This window comes from Vulpes lagopus, chromosome 18 (genome assembly GCF_018345385.1).
Source record: "Vulpes lagopus strain Blue_001 chromosome 18, ASM1834538v1, whole genome shotgun sequence".
In the NCBI taxonomy this organism is placed as follows: Eukaryota; Metazoa; Chordata; class Mammalia; order Carnivora; family Canidae; genus Vulpes; species Vulpes lagopus.
Window position 1 is genome coordinate 46,673,253 of NC_054841.1, and position 17,644 is coordinate 46,690,896.

At 42.8% G+C, this 17,644-nt stretch overlaps 1 long non-coding RNA gene across 1 annotated transcript; it reads right to left on the reverse strand.

Annotated features, from left to right (window-relative positions):
* Positions 1-968: 968 nt before the first annotated feature.
* On the reverse strand, positions 969-17,053 carry LOC121478117. The gene is made up of 4 exons (XR_005984420.1): positions 16,988-17,053; positions 15,896-15,987; positions 4,896-4,994; positions 969-1,051 (listed from the first exon to the last, which is right to left on the reverse strand). It is a non-coding gene; the product is annotated as an uncharacterized LOC121478117 (long non-coding RNA).
* Positions 17,054-17,644: the final 591 nt, after the last annotated feature.

Genomic DNA, 17,644 nt, shown 5'->3' on the forward strand with positions numbered 1-17,644 from the left:
AAAGACTATGCTGCTGCCCAACTCTTACCAATTCAGTGAATGTCCTTCCACTGCCAACTGCCAATCCCTGCATCTCTTTGTTTGAGGACTTTTGTTGTTGGAGTTTGTTCTTCCTGAAGGTACTACTGGCTGGAATTTCTGGAAAAGTAATACCTTTGGAAGCAGTCCTTGACCAATCACTGAAAGAGTTAGTAGGTAAATGGCCCAGCCCCCTAGCTCTTTGGTTGGGATGACTGAGACTACTCTTGTTCACTGGCTTCTAGAGGTCCCCTTAAGGATTCAGCTTCTGTTGCTCACAGTGGTAACTGGCTTGATGACACACCCTTTAATAACTGCCTTCCTGTTTCACTTTCCTATGCCCTGACCAATGTTTCCTGGGACCACCTCCTAAATACACTATTTATACTTGAATTCTTGATTCTGGTCTGCTTCTAGGAGTAGGCAACTCAGACCATATGACTTGACCCACATTTCTCCTTAGATTACTTCTGAGAAGGGTTAGTAGCAAGGGGTGGATGTGCATCATGAAGGCCAACATCCTGCTGATTGCTCTCTTCCTAAGGAGTTTTCCAAGTTCCAGTCAGGTGAATGCAACCCACTTCTGCATCCTTTCCAACTCGGCATACCCCATTGCCAGGAGCAGAGAGCATTGGGGTAGATATGACATTTTCCTCATGATCAGCAAGAAGGAAGTTCATTAAATTTGGTATAAACCTTTGCCTTTAAAGTGCCAGTTGGTGATTTATTTTCTCCTTCTGTTTAGATTTTTCAGAGCGTAGGTGCCAACCTCTGGAATCCAATCCAAAACCCCAAGCGAAGTCCTGTTGATAAATCAACAAAAGCCCTGTTTGCACAACGCAAGCCAAATGCAAATCCCTTATCCTTGAGAGTGAGTCTAATGATCATTTTTCAATGTTATAAAAGGTGCCATGTCAAAGCATCTTACTAATTCTCACCTTGGCTTCTAAAAAACATCCTCTGGCTGCCTTCCTTCAAAGAAAATCCACAGATAAATAAAACCTCCAAAAGAACACCATGGCGGCAAATCCATCTGAGGGGAAAGAAAATTGCTTCAGGATGCAGTTGCTGGGCATAGTCCCACTAATCTCTATATCACATTTGGGCTACACAGTTCATCAGTGTGTGCATCCTCATCTACTTATTACACAAGATCTAGGAGAAACCTAAATAACATTGTAAGAAATTGTTAACTTCTACTTGTCACCAACTGAGTGAGGCTTGAGCATGGGACTGTATCCATCTGACCCTCTATTTTTTCATTTTAGGATTACTAAAAGGATGAAATGCATTCACTTGTCCACTCCTTCAACCAAGAAATATATATTGAGCATTTGCTCTGTGCCAGAGTTGGGCCAGGCTTGAGGAAACACAGGTGGAACAATGGAAGGAAGGTCAGTGGCAATGAAGCAGCAGAAAAAAAAGAGAGAGTAAAAAAAAAAAAAATGAGGCTGGGAATGTTAGTGTGAGACAAAGCATGTCAGGCCTCAAAGACTGTGATGAGAAGTTTGTGCAAAGAGCTATGGAAAAACATTGAAGGGCATTAGGCAAGGGAATGAGTAGTGTGGGAATAAGATATTGGCATGAAAAGAATGAATGAGGTAAGAAGTTAGAGTGTGAGTCATCTAGACAGGGTCTGGTACAACCAGGCAGTCAAAAAACTAATGTTTTTACCACCCTGCTCTGTCCTCTTCCCCTCAGAAGCAAGAGTTATCAGCCTGCCCTTAACCACCTCCTCGAAGGCAGTATTACCTGGTAACTGTTAAGCCGTTACCTACCTCCATGATCCAATTATCCACATGGGGGCAAAGATCATTTATTCTTTGAGAGGAGGAAATTGGGAATTAAGTTTTATGAGCTAACATAGAAAAGGCTTCTGTTAGACAAGAATCATCATAAAATTGTTACACATTTCATATCGTTGCATGTAGTGAGGCACAAATGAGGTTATGGGATTCTGGAAGTCATTATATGATCAAAGACAGTTTAAATGGTTGGGCGAGAGTGAAAGAGATATGCCTTCATAAACATAAGGCATGCATCCTTGAAAAATTCTTGGCAAGTTAGGTACATCTTTTTTTGGCAAATAGGATAAGTATTTGAAAGAATAGAGGCAGTTAATTAGGCATAACTATTATTCATGAAATTTTGTAATTAGATGAGACATAAAAATTATTGATAATAAGTATTTAGCTTGGAAAATGTTGGAATATAGAGATTTGTGAATGTAAAGACATCTAAATTATTGAATGTGACTTAACGAAGAAAGATTTCTGTAGAATTCATAACTTCAAGATACACAAACAATGGACAGAGACAAACACAGAGCTGGGTCACCATCAAAAGTTTTAAGGAAACTCAAAGACTAATATTAATGATGCTTTCAAAAACAAAAATTCTAAGAATCTCCAGAAGGCTTTATTTTGCTATGTTTAGATCAAGAAGATCAAGAAAGGGATGAGCCTATTACTGGGTATAGATTTAATAATCCATCAAGAAGAATGATCTTACCATTGAAAATTTGAGAGAGAAAATAAAAATCCAGCCTTGAGGAAATGCAAAGTGCCAGATTTTAAAATGAGAATTAAAAGGCTGGCAGATGAAATCACAGAGCTATCCTTGGCAATCAAAAAAAAAAAAAAAAAAAAAAAAAAAAGCCAGAACACCAACAAGGAGAATTGTCAAAAGTCTGGAGAGAAGCTATTGTTGCTATATTTTTCAAAGACTCATTAGGTTGCACTCTGGACATGATAAACAAGGGAATTTGTGGTTGATCCTTAGAAATTTTCTAAACTGAAAATTTAAGCATGATTTCTGAGCTCTTGATAAGGAGTAAGCATCAGGAACCAAAATAAGTTTATCATAAAACAAGTCTTTCCATATGGCTGTTGATTTTGTTTCTCATTGTGTTACCAAAGAGGGAGATTGGTACCACACAAAAGAGCCACTGGAGTTTATTTCTGGAGGACATGGACAATCACTTAGTAAAAGACAATTGTGCCAGGTACCTCTAAATAAGAAAGGTCCATTGCTGATGTAAAACGAAGGTGAATTCTTTGCTGTGTTCAATAATATCTGGACACTCCATCTGTTTAGGATTCAAGTTTCTATCTTGGACTTTATTTGAGTGTAGGTGGATAAATTGACATATACAGCCCTCCCTATGACTTAGATAATGCACAATGAGGAGTTGGTAACCTGGGAATTGTTAGACAATGTCATTTCATATCATAATTCTTGTTAATTTTAATGCTAGCCTTTCTGGCAGGTGGACACTAAGTTACTCTCATTTTCTGGGTAAAAGTGAAGCTGTATAGTGATTTGTAGGAAAGCAATTGTGTTTGGGATTAGCTAAGCGATAATCATCCTATGGTCCTAGACTGATAAGACCAGGGCAATGAAGTTAAAATTCTCTGATGAGCGTTGAGAAAAGTGGCCACCACTTCTGCGAGAGTTTCAGCTTGGCAAGGAAACAGGCAAGTTTTGCTTTAACATGGACAACTGGTGCCTGCCTTCTGATCCAGCAAGTTCCATTCCAACATGGCCCCGGAGAAGCTCTGCACGGCAGAGCCCTTACATCATCTGCACTATATGTACACTTGGTCAGGCTGTGTAAACTTTGACATGTGGGTGTCAATCTTTCTCATATTTGCAGATGGCTTTATCAGAGCATGATTAGTTTCCAGAACAAATTTGAGCAAAAGAAAACATTACCTACAGTATGTAAGCCAACAGAGCAGCTAGTTTTCAGATTTGTCTATTTACATGGGCACTGGATGTTTTGCTAAGGCTCTCTAAAACTGATGGTAATTGAACAGTGCCAGTGTGTTAGTGGAGGCTGATGAGTTGTAAAGGTTTTATAAACAACCAGGGTGGATTTGGCCACAGCCTTTCTAGTAATGTTTGTTAATCTCCCTGAGCAAGTGTGCACCTAACACAATGTAAATACTCCAGAATTTGGAGGTGTCAATAGTGTAACTTTTACTGTTTGTAAAATCATTCTTTGATATCATCAGTAAGTTTACTGAATGTCCCATGGCCAAATATAATAAAACCTTAAGTTAGTGCTTGCAGAGAAATAAGGGAAAACATGTGTTTTATTTTTACCCCATTGCATGTTTGTTAAAGGATCATCGTAGACTGATAAATACAGTCGTGGCTGTGCCTGTGTGTAAATCTCTGTTTGGCTTCCAGCAAAGGCGAGTTTTATTCCATTCTGAGAAGGAAAAGTGTCTGTTTACAATTATTCAATGGCCTGGTTTGCGTATTTTGCTGGGAAAGGCCGTAGAATTGCCAGGGAAAATCTGTATTGTCCCCAAATTATCAGCGTCTTAGACAAACTTTCGTTAAGATTTATCTCAATTAGAATTGAAGATGTGACTGTTGCCTATAATAGCTCAGGAGCTGAAATTCCTAAGCACACACCTGTTTGTGGGTGTGGCTGTGCTTCCAAATGATGTCCAATAATGTCTGATGAGACCTCCCCTTCCATCTGAGTGCCCTTGTAAACCACTAGAGGGCCTATTCATTTGCAAGCTTCTCTGGACAAGAAGGAAAATCCTTCCGAATATCAGAGAAGAATCTTTGGAAGTTTTTTTGGTTTTGGTTTTTGTCTTTGGTGAGAACATTGCTGACCGCTCGCGCCACCCACGCAGTCCCCCTTGCTGATATCCATGAAAACTTTGGGAATCTGCAGGGCCCTGGGAGGCACTGGACAACACGACCGCCCTCAGGGTTAGCACCTCCAGCTGCAGTATTGATGGATGGAAGAGGAAATGAAGCTGCGGTGACATTTTCAAGGGGAATTTGTGAACCACAGATATGAGCATGACCAGCACAGCGTAGCGGCACATAAAATCAATACAAATAACCCATACCTTAATACCTTGATCCGGGGAAGAGGCTGGCTTCATCAGACCCTCGGAGGGGAGCGCCCCAAGGCCACCTGCTCTGGGCCAGTGTGCTATTGACTTGCTCTGCAGAGACATTAAGCCAACCACAATTAGGAGGCTTTTTTTTAAGGCGTTCATTTCCCTCAGATATAATTTTCTGGAGAAATGTGTGCCGGAGTACAAGACATCTTTGAAAAACACCCTTGGAGTGACATTGATCATGCCAAGTTGTCATTGCAAAAACCAAGGCACTGCATTTTCTCTCTCCACATTTTACAAGCTGTCTGTTTCTGACTCTGTTAAAATAATCCCAAAGACGTACACTGCCATTTGAAGGTAGGGAATGAGCCTTCCATTTTGTGAGCTCACAATTATGCTTTTATTGCTCACTGCGGGAAGGAAGTCACTTTCTCTTCTTTTGTGCCATAACTCTCTTCTCGTGTGTATAACTAAGTTTGTGCAGCTAGCCAAAAAAATCAATGGTCTCTAAGACCCTGTATTATAAAAGGGCAGGACTCTATTGATTGCAATATTAAATTTTCTCTTTTTGCATAATCACATTTAAGGAGATGGGTTACAAAGAGTCCTGTCGCCAGTTTACTTTGGAAGATATTTTTGAAGAAGGTTCTATTTCCTGTTTTACCTCCTATTGATATGTTATGCAAAAAATGACTTCATTTACAAAAGTGAGGAAACTCAGAGTTAAGGCAGTTTCAGAATAAGAGGTGAAGGATGAACACATGGAAAAAGGAAGGGGTGTACAATGTTTTCGAGCACTTCTTTCCTGTGTGTAGTCCTTGTTTGGTTTTATTTGGAAGGAATTGGAAGGCACAGTGAGTGCCAGACACACCAGTGTGTGTGGATGACTCCTAATGTCGGGGTGGAAAACAGAATATTCTCTCAATCTCCTGTTTCTGGGTAAATGTCTGAGTAGCCGGGCAGTCTCCTTTTTCATAAACAAAGACTGGGCCGATTAGCCAGGGCGATCTTTAAGTAGCATCGGACTAAATCTCTCACAAAACAGAAAAGAATGAAGCTATGAGAATTTAGTTTCTCAATCATATTAGTCAATGCTTGGCAGGAAAGCAAATAGCTAACTTTTCAAGGCCCATGTGAGTGCAAGGATAAGATGGTAGATTCCTTTCCCATTATTAATTATTTACTATTTAAAAGCGTAACCCTCTGACTTTTAATTATGCAGGATGTGGGACGTCAGAGCACAAGAGGCATCTGTCTGCCTAAACTGCATGGAGAGGGCAAGAATCCTCTCCACACCCCAGGATGCTTTGGTCTCAAGGCCAAATGTGGCCCCAGCCTGGATGGGAGTCCCTCCCCCTGCCCTCATCTGCCCCAGACAAGCTGGACAGGAAAGTTCTAACACCGAAAGCTCTCAGGAGACGCACTCCGGGGTTCTGAAACCCGTGGAGTCCTTTGCAAATGCCTGCATGAACCCGAGGCTCTGCAAGGTGAAAGTCACGGCGGCACAGAGTTGTGTGTGTTAATGTGTGTACAGAGTAACTCTGTTTGTTTGTAGGTCCTTAGTAGAAGGGTGTCTAATGTTGACTTTTTGAGGCTAAAATTGTTTGAATTTTCTATCCCGACTCTAAGCCACCTTACAGAAGGCTCTTTTTCCCTTGCTGTTTGTACATTCATTACCTTTTAAAACGTCTTGAAGTAGTAAACAATCCAACAGTTCTCCCTCCGTCCACCCCATTGTCAAGAAGAATGGGGGCCAGACCGCCAAGGGCAGCATCCCAGACTGCAGCTTGCAGCTTGCCCTGGTGATAAATATTTGGAGCTTTGGGGCAATTATTCTCCCGTGTTGTGCAGCCTTCCCAACCCTTAGTTAAAGCCAAATCAGATACTCGGAGAAAAATACACAGCCCAAGATGCACTTGTAAGAGTACATTTCCAGTAATACCATTACCCCAAGCTCTGGTTTTTTGGTTGATAAATCATCACAAAGAAAGAAGTAAGTATAAGAAATAGAACACCTCTGCATTGGTATGAATGTGCCTGTGCCCGTGTATTTTCTGTAACTTGAACAAAACTCCTAAAAGACGCACGGCATTGTGCTTTTGCTTGAGCCACAGTGACGCATTTGCAATTTTCTTCTCAGGGGAAAAGGAAAATCATTCTATTCCAGCCACCTCATTCCCAGTCTTTGTGCGTGAATATATGAACACACATCTCTATTTCTCTTGCTTAGGATGAGGGTGGGAGAAAGCACAGGGTCAGGGGGATCTTTCTATCCAGCTCCTTGACATTCTTGGGGGAGAATTTCCCTTTGTTCCTGCAGGCCAGCAAGTTAGAGAAGGCTTGTAATGACTACATTGTCAGGTTAAATTAGACGCAATGCCCCCGTGGTGGCCTGTCAGCTTAAGGAGCCCCCTCTCTCTTTGGGCTCCTGCTGAGACTCCCACAAGCCCCTCATTGTGTCAGTTAAAAGGCCAAGCAAGTCAGCGTATTCCCTGTTCCTATCCCTATTCTGGAACGAGGTCCCCAGTGCACGTCAGCCTCGGTTTTGTGTGTGAGAGTGTGTGTCTCTCAGGATGGGGGTGGGGAGGCTCTGTCTGAAACGAGATGGTCCTGACTTTTACATGCTCTCCATGCAGAAGTACGACTGGCAAAGAAATGGTTGCTCTGTGAAGGGTGGAGGGAGGCACCTCCTACTAATAAATGGGGAAGGGTCCTCATGCTCTGGGATGAGGCCAACTAGAGCACAAGATCAAGGTGTGTGAGTCCGTCTGAGTGGCATCCAACAGCAGGCTCCAGGAAGAAGGGAAACCCAAAGCCATCTCTAGGTACCCTTTTCTTCATAATGACGAAGGGGCTAAAGTGGGCTGAAGTGCATTTTCTGGAGGTGGAGCAGCCCCATTTTAACCAGAGGCTGCATGTGGCCATAGTTTTCAGGCCTCAGCTCAATTTCAAATTATCCTGAGCAAGATCCAAAGGACTCATGTCGACAAGGATTTTGGGGTTCAGGGTTTGGCGTTGAAAGAACTAGTTTCCAATCTCTATCTTCAAACATCTATGAGCAAGGATTTGGACAAGTCTCCTGAGCTCTGTGAGTCTCCTCCCGCAAACTTCCCAGGGGATCGGTGAACTCATGAGTACGAAATCAAATGATAACTTCCCAAGGTCAGGAAGACACATAAAAGTGGGACATTTAGGAACAAATATCAGATATCAAATATGTAATCTGCAACTGGAAATAGTTCAAAGGAAAATGCTCTGTCAAGAGAAAGGCAAGGTAAAAAGGATGCAAGTCATTTTGCCCTGTTTTATAAAGTTTCATTAGGGAGTCTGTAAGTGACAAGTGTCACCCTGTGACCTGATGAAACTGCTGGCACTAGCTGCAGTTTATAAATAGGCAAGTCCCTAAAACCTAGGGTCATGGAAAGGACCACTTTCCACCCATTCCTCATAAATGATATTAGGAATTAATGTCACTCTTACAGGTTGGTTTCTCTGGGAAGCAGACACACAGTGGAAGTTAGGGGGATAACCACGAATAGGGAAATGGGAGGCAGTGAGGGTGGGGGCCATCCAACCATAGCATGACCTGCAAAAGTCTTATGCTTGTTTGAAGAATGGCACAGCCCTTCTTCAAGTCGCCAGGCCTTTGAACCACTGTCTTGCTCGGCTGTTGGCTGGGGCCTCCCTCGAAGAGCTCAGACGCTGGGGCGTGTCTGGACTGCTGACCCCAGTCCTTTTAGCTGGACAGAGGACTCTCACACGAAAGGGAAGCTGTGCCCCGCATCTCGGTGTCAGGTGCACTGACACATGGTCCCTGCAACTTCATTGCCCCATGAGGGGCCCAGAGCCTCAGGAAAAAAAAAAACTTCTGCTGAGAACCTGATCCATTTCAATGTTTGCACTGTCCTATGTGTAAAGATGTGCATGATAGAAAATTTTTAAAGAATTGGGTCAGATAAAACTCATGAACTCTTGAAAAAGTGTCATAATTCCTTTTTACCACCTGGGAAGTGATACATTTTACAGTTTCTCCTTCCACAGTGGCTACCAGGGGTCAGGGATCTATAGAGAATTTTAGTCTAGTTTTTTCCAAATTTTTATGCTTTTAATATTGTCAGTGTGTATCTAATAATTGTTTAAGCCAGAATTGTTTCCAACTTTAGCCTGGTTATAGAGTGTCCACAGGCTCTTTATTCTGCATATTTTTTGAACTTGTGTTTAACTATTTTATTCCTTATATTTTGTATTTAGCACCTATAAATGTTCTTTTGGAACAATGGAAATACAAAATATTGGTATAAATATAGTTCTAGATAGTTATCATTTCAGGGAATCATCCCTATAATTCAGTTTTGGGGTTTTTATTGTGATATGATTATTTTATTTTAATTCCAGCATAGTTAATATACAGTGTTATATTTGTTTCAGATGTACAATATTGTTATTCAGCAGTTCTATATATGACTCAGTGCTCATCAAGTTATGTGTACTCTTACTCCCCTTCACCTAGTTCACCCATCCCCCCATCCTCCTCCTCTCTGGTAGCCATCTGTTCATTCTCTATAGTTAAGAGTTTGTTTTTTGGTTTCTCTCTCTCTCTCTCTTTTCTCTCCTTTGTTCACTGCTTTGTTTCTTAAATTCCACATAAGAGTGAAATCATATGGTATTTGTGTGGAGAAAATTAAGGCCATTCCACTTTAAGTTCAGCCTTAGCACAAGTCCAGCCATCCCAGGCCCCTGTGAATAAGAGCTGAACTTTACCTTACTTCAGTTACAGGAAGAAAACAGCTTACAGCTTAACGTCCTAGGAAGCCCCATATTAGAATAAGAACAGAGCTCAGTGCCCTTGAAAGCCCCATATCAGAATGTAAACAGAACTTGAGAAATTCCTCCCCCCCACCCCCCTGTTTCTGGAGGTCCCCTAGACCAGCCCTTAAAACTAAGCTGAAACCCACCTCGGGGTCCAAGTCCCTGCTCCGCTGTGTCGGGTGTACTTGGACCCAAGCTCGAGTTTGTAAATCAACCCTCGTGTGTTTGCATCAGTGTCGGCTCCTTGGTGGTTTCTCGGATTCGCAATCTTGGGCACAACAATTTGTCTTTTTTTGGCTAACTTATTTTGCTTAGCATAATACACTCTGGCTCCATCCATGTCATTGCAAAGGGCAAGATTTCATTCTCTTTATGGCTGAGTAATATTCCATTATATATATAATATATATATGTAATCATATCTTCTTTCTCGATTCACCACTCAATGGACACTTGGGCTGCTCTCTTGGTTATTGTAAATGATGCTGCTGTGTAAACTTGGGGTGCATATGTCCTTTTGAATTGATGTTTTCCTATTCTTGGAGTAAAGACTCAGTAGTGTAATTACGCAGTAATCAAATGGTAGATCTATCTTTAATTTTTTGAGGAACCTCCATACTGTTTTCCACATGGCTACCCCCGTTTGCATTCCCACCAACAGTGCACAAGGGTTCCTTTTCTCCCCATCTTTACCATATGTTGTTTCTTGTGTTTTTTTATTTTAGCCACCTGACCTAAATGTGAGACCTAAAACCATAAAAATCCTAAAATAGAGGACAGGCAGTCATTTCTCTGACATTGCCTGTAACAAGATCTAGATCTGTCTTCTGAGGCGAGGGAAACAAAAGTAAAAATAAACTATTGGGACTCCATTAAAATAAAATCTTCTGCACAGTAATTCAGTTTTTATTTGAATATATTTTTCAGCCAGGTCTGTTTTTGTTTTGCCTTTACCATCTTACCCAACCTGTTCCAGGCAGTCAGGCAGTGATGTCCACATCCTCATCATCATGTTACACCAACCCACTCCACTAAATTTAGCTCAACCTTAGGTGTATCAAGACCCCAAAAAACAAAACCCCTTCTCTGCATAGTCTGTCTGTGGTGTGTCTTGGTAACTTCTGCTGTAGCACGTGAGCTCTGCTACTAAGATGTGGCTTCTCCTTCTAAACCCCACTGCTTATGAGGTGGCATCAGGGAAGTAAATGGAGCTGCTCTGAACCACTATTTCTCTTCTGTGAAATGAACCTGAAAACAGTCTCCTCTCAGTGTGGTTTAGAGTGAAACAAGACAGCATATGTAGAGCACTCTGTGCCCAGGAAACCCGGGGTTCCTCACTTCCCATTCTTGGAATCTCCATAGTAATTATGCCCACCTTACAACAGTAAGTGTTTCACCAAAGTCTTATAGAGTGTTCCTAAACAGATCATGCACACAGGTACTGATAATTTCCTATCTCAAGCTCTTTGAACAATGGGCCATACTTTTGTGCTTATATGTCACTTGGTAACTGGCAGTGCCAGGAAGAGCTTCAAACATTATTGGTCATAATGATGCTCAAACCTCACAAAGGCTGTAACTTCATCAAAACCTGTGGCTAAGCAGGAGGGGGTGGCATGCTGCTCTCAGCCCTCAGGAGTCTATGCCAGTAGATGTTGTAAGGAAACAAGAATAACAGTTATCAATGTCCCTTATTATTGTCTTAAAAGCAGAGTTAAAATCAGTCCAGTTATGCTATGGGGAACTTTCTTTTCCTAAACACGTAGCAGAAGGCTATAGGGGAACATTGTGCCTACACCTGGTACCAGACATCTGGGAAGTATCCCTGTCTTCCTTTATTGACAAAAGTGATGGAAGACAGTAAACCAGTCCCCTACATACCAAACAGTCGCCCACATCTATGACTAGCCTGACTGAAAAGTAAATACCCAACTAGGAAACTAACTTCTGAAGGAGAAATACCTCAAATTTCAACACATAAATACACATACCTCGAGTTACTGTACTGGAATACTTCGTGACAATATGCAAATGGCACTAAAAAGAATTCTCCATATTCCTGATATTCACCTATCCCTTCAGCCCTACATGCATCCTTCTGGCCCAGCCCAAATATCCCATAAGGTGACCTATGTGTCTGTTCCAAAAACAGATTCTGCAGTTCTTTGGAATATTCCAAGTGCTGCACTCTCCCTAGGGAGCAGCAGCAGATCCACAGATGTGGGAAGAAAAATATTAAAATTTACATTCATAAGGTTTATTTCATCATTTTTAAAAGTCAAATTTGTATACACTTTATACTATTTGTGATATAATAATATACTCATATTACATACAACAAGTAAACAAATATATTTTGCATGTGTTAGGGTACATGCCCTTCTTGTAACTTACAGAGAATTTGGCCAAAAAATGTTTGAGACAACCACCGTACCAAAGACCTCCTCCATATGCAAATTCTCATCACTCACTTCTGCTCAGACTCAGTGATTCTCAGATTTGAACTTTGAAAAGAGGCAAGTAGTGCTCTTGATTTACAAAGTGCAAGGCTACTCTTAAATCACTATCTTGATATAATCAAGGCTGACTTTCGCTTTACTCTGTGTGCATTTGGGTTTCTCCTCATCTCTGCTTTCCCTGCACAAGTAACACTAGTTTGAGTGAGGCATGGATATCAGCTTCCATATCGAGAAAGAGCACATTTCACTTTTCATTAATTACCAGTTACCTATACTATGAACTGCGGTTATCTCAAAGGCTAATGTCAGGTTGTGTCTCTGGAACACAAGTCAAATCACCCTAAGTCTTTATCTCAGACCCCAGGGAAATCCAAAGCCTTCCTGATATTTCTGTATATTTCTGAAGGACTTCTGCTTCCAGGCTCTACCTCTGACTCCTTGTGTGTGTTTCCAAATTTCATCCCAATATTGTGATGTGTCCCCTTTGTCTGTGTACATATTTTAAAAACCCACTGCAGGAAGCCCTTCATGATACTTACATTTCAGTGTATATTTAGACACCAAACAGGGGTGTCGTACTGTGCCCCCAAACTAAGAAGGTGAAAGTATTTTTTAACCGTTCCTCTCCTAGTATCACTGATTCTCATGATCCTGTCCCCCATGTGGCAGCCAGCTTTCTGCCATCTTAGTTCATTTTTTCTTCTCTTGTATATTGTCCCAGAAATCCACATTCTCTTCATTCTATTGAACAAGGAAATTCAATTGTTTCCAGGTCTAAACCTGCACACACCATCCATTTTGGCAGAGCAGAACCAATGGAATTTCCCAATGATCCAATGGATTTAATGGAAGGTAGTTGTGGGATAAATGACCATTTTTCCTATAACACGAATATATAGCATGGATAACTACACTATTTTACTTGAAAGCTCTTCTTGCCTTGAAATATGCCCCATCCTATACCACCCCCAGGGTGGAGTTAGCCAAAATGCAAATTGAGCATGTGTTTAGTTGCCAGTGGTGGAAGGGTACCAACATTTAAGAAAATAATTTGATATTTGACAGTGATTAAAAGTACCCATGGATGCTTTCCTAGACCTGGAAGTCGGAATTGCCCACCTATGTGCTGTCACATGAGGGGCTCCTTGGATTGGCAAATATACACTCTTGCACTCCCAGAGCTAATGGAAGCCTGATGGAACCCATGGTCACAGAACGCCCACAAGCAAGTGGACAAGGCTGAAGTCCAGTGGCCCATCTCTGCTCTGGTGTGTCCTGTCCACCCACCCCTCAACCTCTCACATACGGAAGGCTTCCTCACCTGCCCCTTCTTCCTTACCACTGAAGCTAGCTTCTCCTTCTATAACCTCCTTCACTTACCATTCACCCTTAACACAGCTTAGGGGAATTTGTTCTGCAAATGCACAAAACTGATGATTATTTCTGCCCCCCCCCCTCAGGCACCTTAGACAGCCATCAAATGGGAATTCACAACAAGGGATGCCTAAGAGTGCTTCCATGTGAGATTAGAGCCAATGACTCTAAGGTGGTGGTTTCCCTCTAAATGGGAGATCTATGGGAGACTTCGGTTTATTCTATTTTTGTCTGCACAAGAAGTTTTCTATGAGAACATTACTTTTCTTGATCAAAAAGAAAATTAAACAGTAAGTTATACTTGAAGCAAAACTACATCGAGAGGTGACAGGGCAGGCTTTCCAAGTCAGGGGCTGGAGGCCTGCTGACATGTCCATCAGCCTGTGTATGACTTCTAAAACTTGAATTAATTGTTGCCTTTACAAGGGAAACAAAAGCAAAAGTGAATTATTGGGACTTCATCAAGATAAGAAGCTTCTGCACAGCAAAAGATACAGTCAACAAAACTCAAAGACAACCTACGGAATGGGAGAAGATATTTGCAAATGACGTATCAGATAAAGGGCTAGTTTCCAAGATCTATAAAGAACTTATTAAACTCAACAGCAAAGAAACAAACAATCCAATCATGAAATGGGCAGAAGACATGAACAGAAATCTCACCAAAGAAAACCTACACATGGCCAAGAAGCACATGAGAAAATGCTCTGCATCACTTGCCATCAGGGAAATACAGATCAAAACCACAATGAGATCCCACCTCACACCAGTGAGAATGGGGAACATTAACAAGGCAGGAAACCACAAGTGTTGGAGAGCATGTGGAGAAAGGGGAACCCTCCTGCACTGTTGGTGGGAATGTGAACTGGTGCAGCCACTCTGGAAAACTGTGTGGAGGTTCCTCAAAGAGTTAAAAATAGACCTGCCCTACGACCCAGCAATTGCACTGCTGGGGATTTACCCCAAAGATACAGATGCAGTGAAATGCCAGGACACCTGCACCCCGATGTTTCTATCAGCAATGTCCACAATAGCCAAACTGTGGAAGGAGCCTCGGTGTCCATCGAAAGATGAATGGATAAAGAAGATGTGGTCTATGTATACAATGGAATATTACTCAGCCATTAGAAACGACAAATACCCACCATTTGCTTCAACGTGGATGGAACTGGAGGGTATTATGCTGAGTGAAGTAAGTCAATCGGAGAAGGACAAACATTATATGGTCTCATTCATTTGGGGAATATAAAAAAAAAGTGAAAAGGAATAAAGGGGAAAGGAGAGAAAATGAGTGGGAAATATCAGAGAGGGTAACAGACCATGAGAGACTCCTAACTCTGGGAAATGAACAAGGGGTAGTGGAAAGGAGGGTGGGGGGAACGGGGTGACTGGGTGACCAGCACTGAGTTGGGGGCACTTGATGGGATGAGCACTGGATGTTATGCTATATGTTGGCATATCGAACTCAAAAAAAAAAAAATTGTTGCCTTTAGCAATCAAGATAGTTGCCCACGAAGCAGACATGACTATTTTTCTTGAAACCTCCTGTGAGGTCTGTACCCAGGTACCCTCTGTTCACTGTCACCTGGCATGGGGCATTTCAGTTACTAACAAAGGCTGGGGGAGGGGGGTATTTGATCATCTTCAGGGCAGGGGACCATGCCGCCCCTTTGCAAGACACCCTGGGTGGGAAGCGAGAGGAGAAGCTCACGGTGGACCTGCCAGGTGTACTTGTTTTCCAGTGGGCAGGAGGCAGCTGCGGGGAGGAGCTGCTGGCAGGGCCAGTGAGAGGTGAACAGACACTAAGGGAGCTTGACTACATCTCTAAGAAGAGAAAGGAGCAATTTAGAAATAAGACAAACCAAGAGAGACTCTTAATTCTGGGAAACAAAGGGCTGCAGAAGGGGAGGTGGGGGGGGATGGGGGGACTGTGTGACAGGCACCGAGGAGGGCACATGTTGAGATGAGCACTGGGTGTTATACTATATGTTGGCAAATTAAATTTAAATGAAATAAAGTTTAGGGAATAAAGGGGAAAGGAGAAAAAATAAGTGGGAAATATCAGAAAGGGAGACAGAACATGGAAGACTCCTAACTCAGGGAAACGAACTGGGGGTGGTGGAAGGGGAGGAGGGCGGGGGGTGGGGGTGAGTGGGTGACGGGCACTGAGGGGGACAATCGACGGGATGAGCACTGGGTGTTATTCTATATGTTGGCAAATTGAACACCAATAAAAAATAAATTTATAAAAATAAATGAAATAAAATTTAATAAATAACAAGGAAAAGAAAAAGAGGAGAAAGGAACAGGCTGGGTGGGTGGGCCCAACCAGTTTAAATAAGACTCTAAGGTTTTAGTGCTTACCAAAAGCAAACCAAGGCTCCAGTCCCTTTTTGGGTCTGTGAATCTCCAGTCCGAATCCAGGACCTTCCCTCAGGATTAAATGAAACTTCAGCCTGCTAAACAAACACAGGCACACAAAATCACTGGGAATTGCTCACCTGGCATCAATCAACACTGCCCAGTATGTGTCTCCTCTTGACAGCTTACTGGAGGGAGGGAGCCCTGAGCGCTCCAGAACAAAGGCAAGGAAAGAAAGGAAAACTACAAGAGAAAGGGAAATCTTTACATATGTTACAAGCTGAGGAAGGAAATTAAATGAAAGGATGCGATTATCAACGGGAAGATAAATCCAAAATCAGGCAAGAGATTTTTGTGGTGGCCTTTACAATGGGCGGAGAAGCAGGAGCCATCAATGAATAATCTGGCACAGGATATTATGGAAGAAAGGATAGTGGAGGCAAAGGCCCTGGGGTGGATTACCGCTCATTCAAAAGGCAGGTGGGAGGGCAGGAGGCCAACTGGCATATAGAGTTCTACCATGAAAATCTAGGGAGCAGGAGCAGCTAGCTGGCAGGAATGCCAACCCTTCATCTGAAGCCAGGTGTACTGTTTCGCTCTAGAAGAAAAGCCAGTTGCTCCTAAAATCCCATTACCTTTTCCAAGGATCTGACATAAATATCCAAACCCTGAGGCAGAGGCAAATGCACTGATGGGAGGTGCTGCAGAAATCCTGGGCTAAGTTCTTAGATCAGTTACAGAGCTTTCCTCAGGGACTTCTGAGAGCTGCAGCAGGAAAACGGCAGGATGGCACTCAGCTCTCCAAGTGGGGAAGCCATCCAGCTTGGTTGTTGCTAGTCATCTAAGTCCCTTATGCCCACTGTCTCTGGGAATGTGCACCCCCTGAGTCCCTCCAGGGGATGCCCACCTGTCCTGAGCCAGCAAGTAGCCATTCCTGCATGTGCTCATGTGACATCTTCCAACACCACCAATCTGTGAGGCTCCGGTGCTCAGAGCTCAGGCCCACCCACAAGGCAAAATCTGAGTTCCAGGAAATTAGCGCCTTGGAGAATAATCTCAGGGATGGCTGATGGCTGTTGGTGGATAGGAACCCACCTCCATCTCCACAGGTGGGATGACTCTGAAGCACGTTCCCCACACCCTCCCAGAGGCCTTCAGCAGGATGGTGTCATCTAAACCTGATGAAGACAAACAGTGTTAGCTGCCTTCCCTTGCTTTCCCTGACTCCTTTCCCCATCCCCGCCACCCCCACGGTCCTTCCCAGGATCACCTCCCAAACAAACATCTTGTCCTCATTTCCTTGTTTGAGAGTCTGCTTTTGGGGAAAACCAAAACCCAGGCACTGCTGAAAGTGCTAGCTAACATTCGTTCTTTAGTACTCAACTTAGAAGTTACCTGTTCCGAGAACCTTTCCTTGACCTCCCCACCCCCACCCCTTCCATACAACACTTGAGTTTGGGTCAGAAGTCTTTTCCTAGCTTCTCCTAACACATAGAAGATGCTCAGGGTTGTTCATTAACAAATTAAAATGATGCGTCTCTAGATAACAGGCAAATGTAAGCAGGGAAACCTGAGACTCCCTATGTCCTCCCAGAGCCCTCTGAAGAAGCATCTCTCCAGCTTCCATCTGCTCTGCCCTCACCTTCTGATCAGGATCATCCCTCCTTTGGAGGACATATTGATTAGGGTTCTCTGGGGACAGTTCTATTGACCATTTGGCTCTTCTCAGAAAAGCACAGAAAAAAACAACCT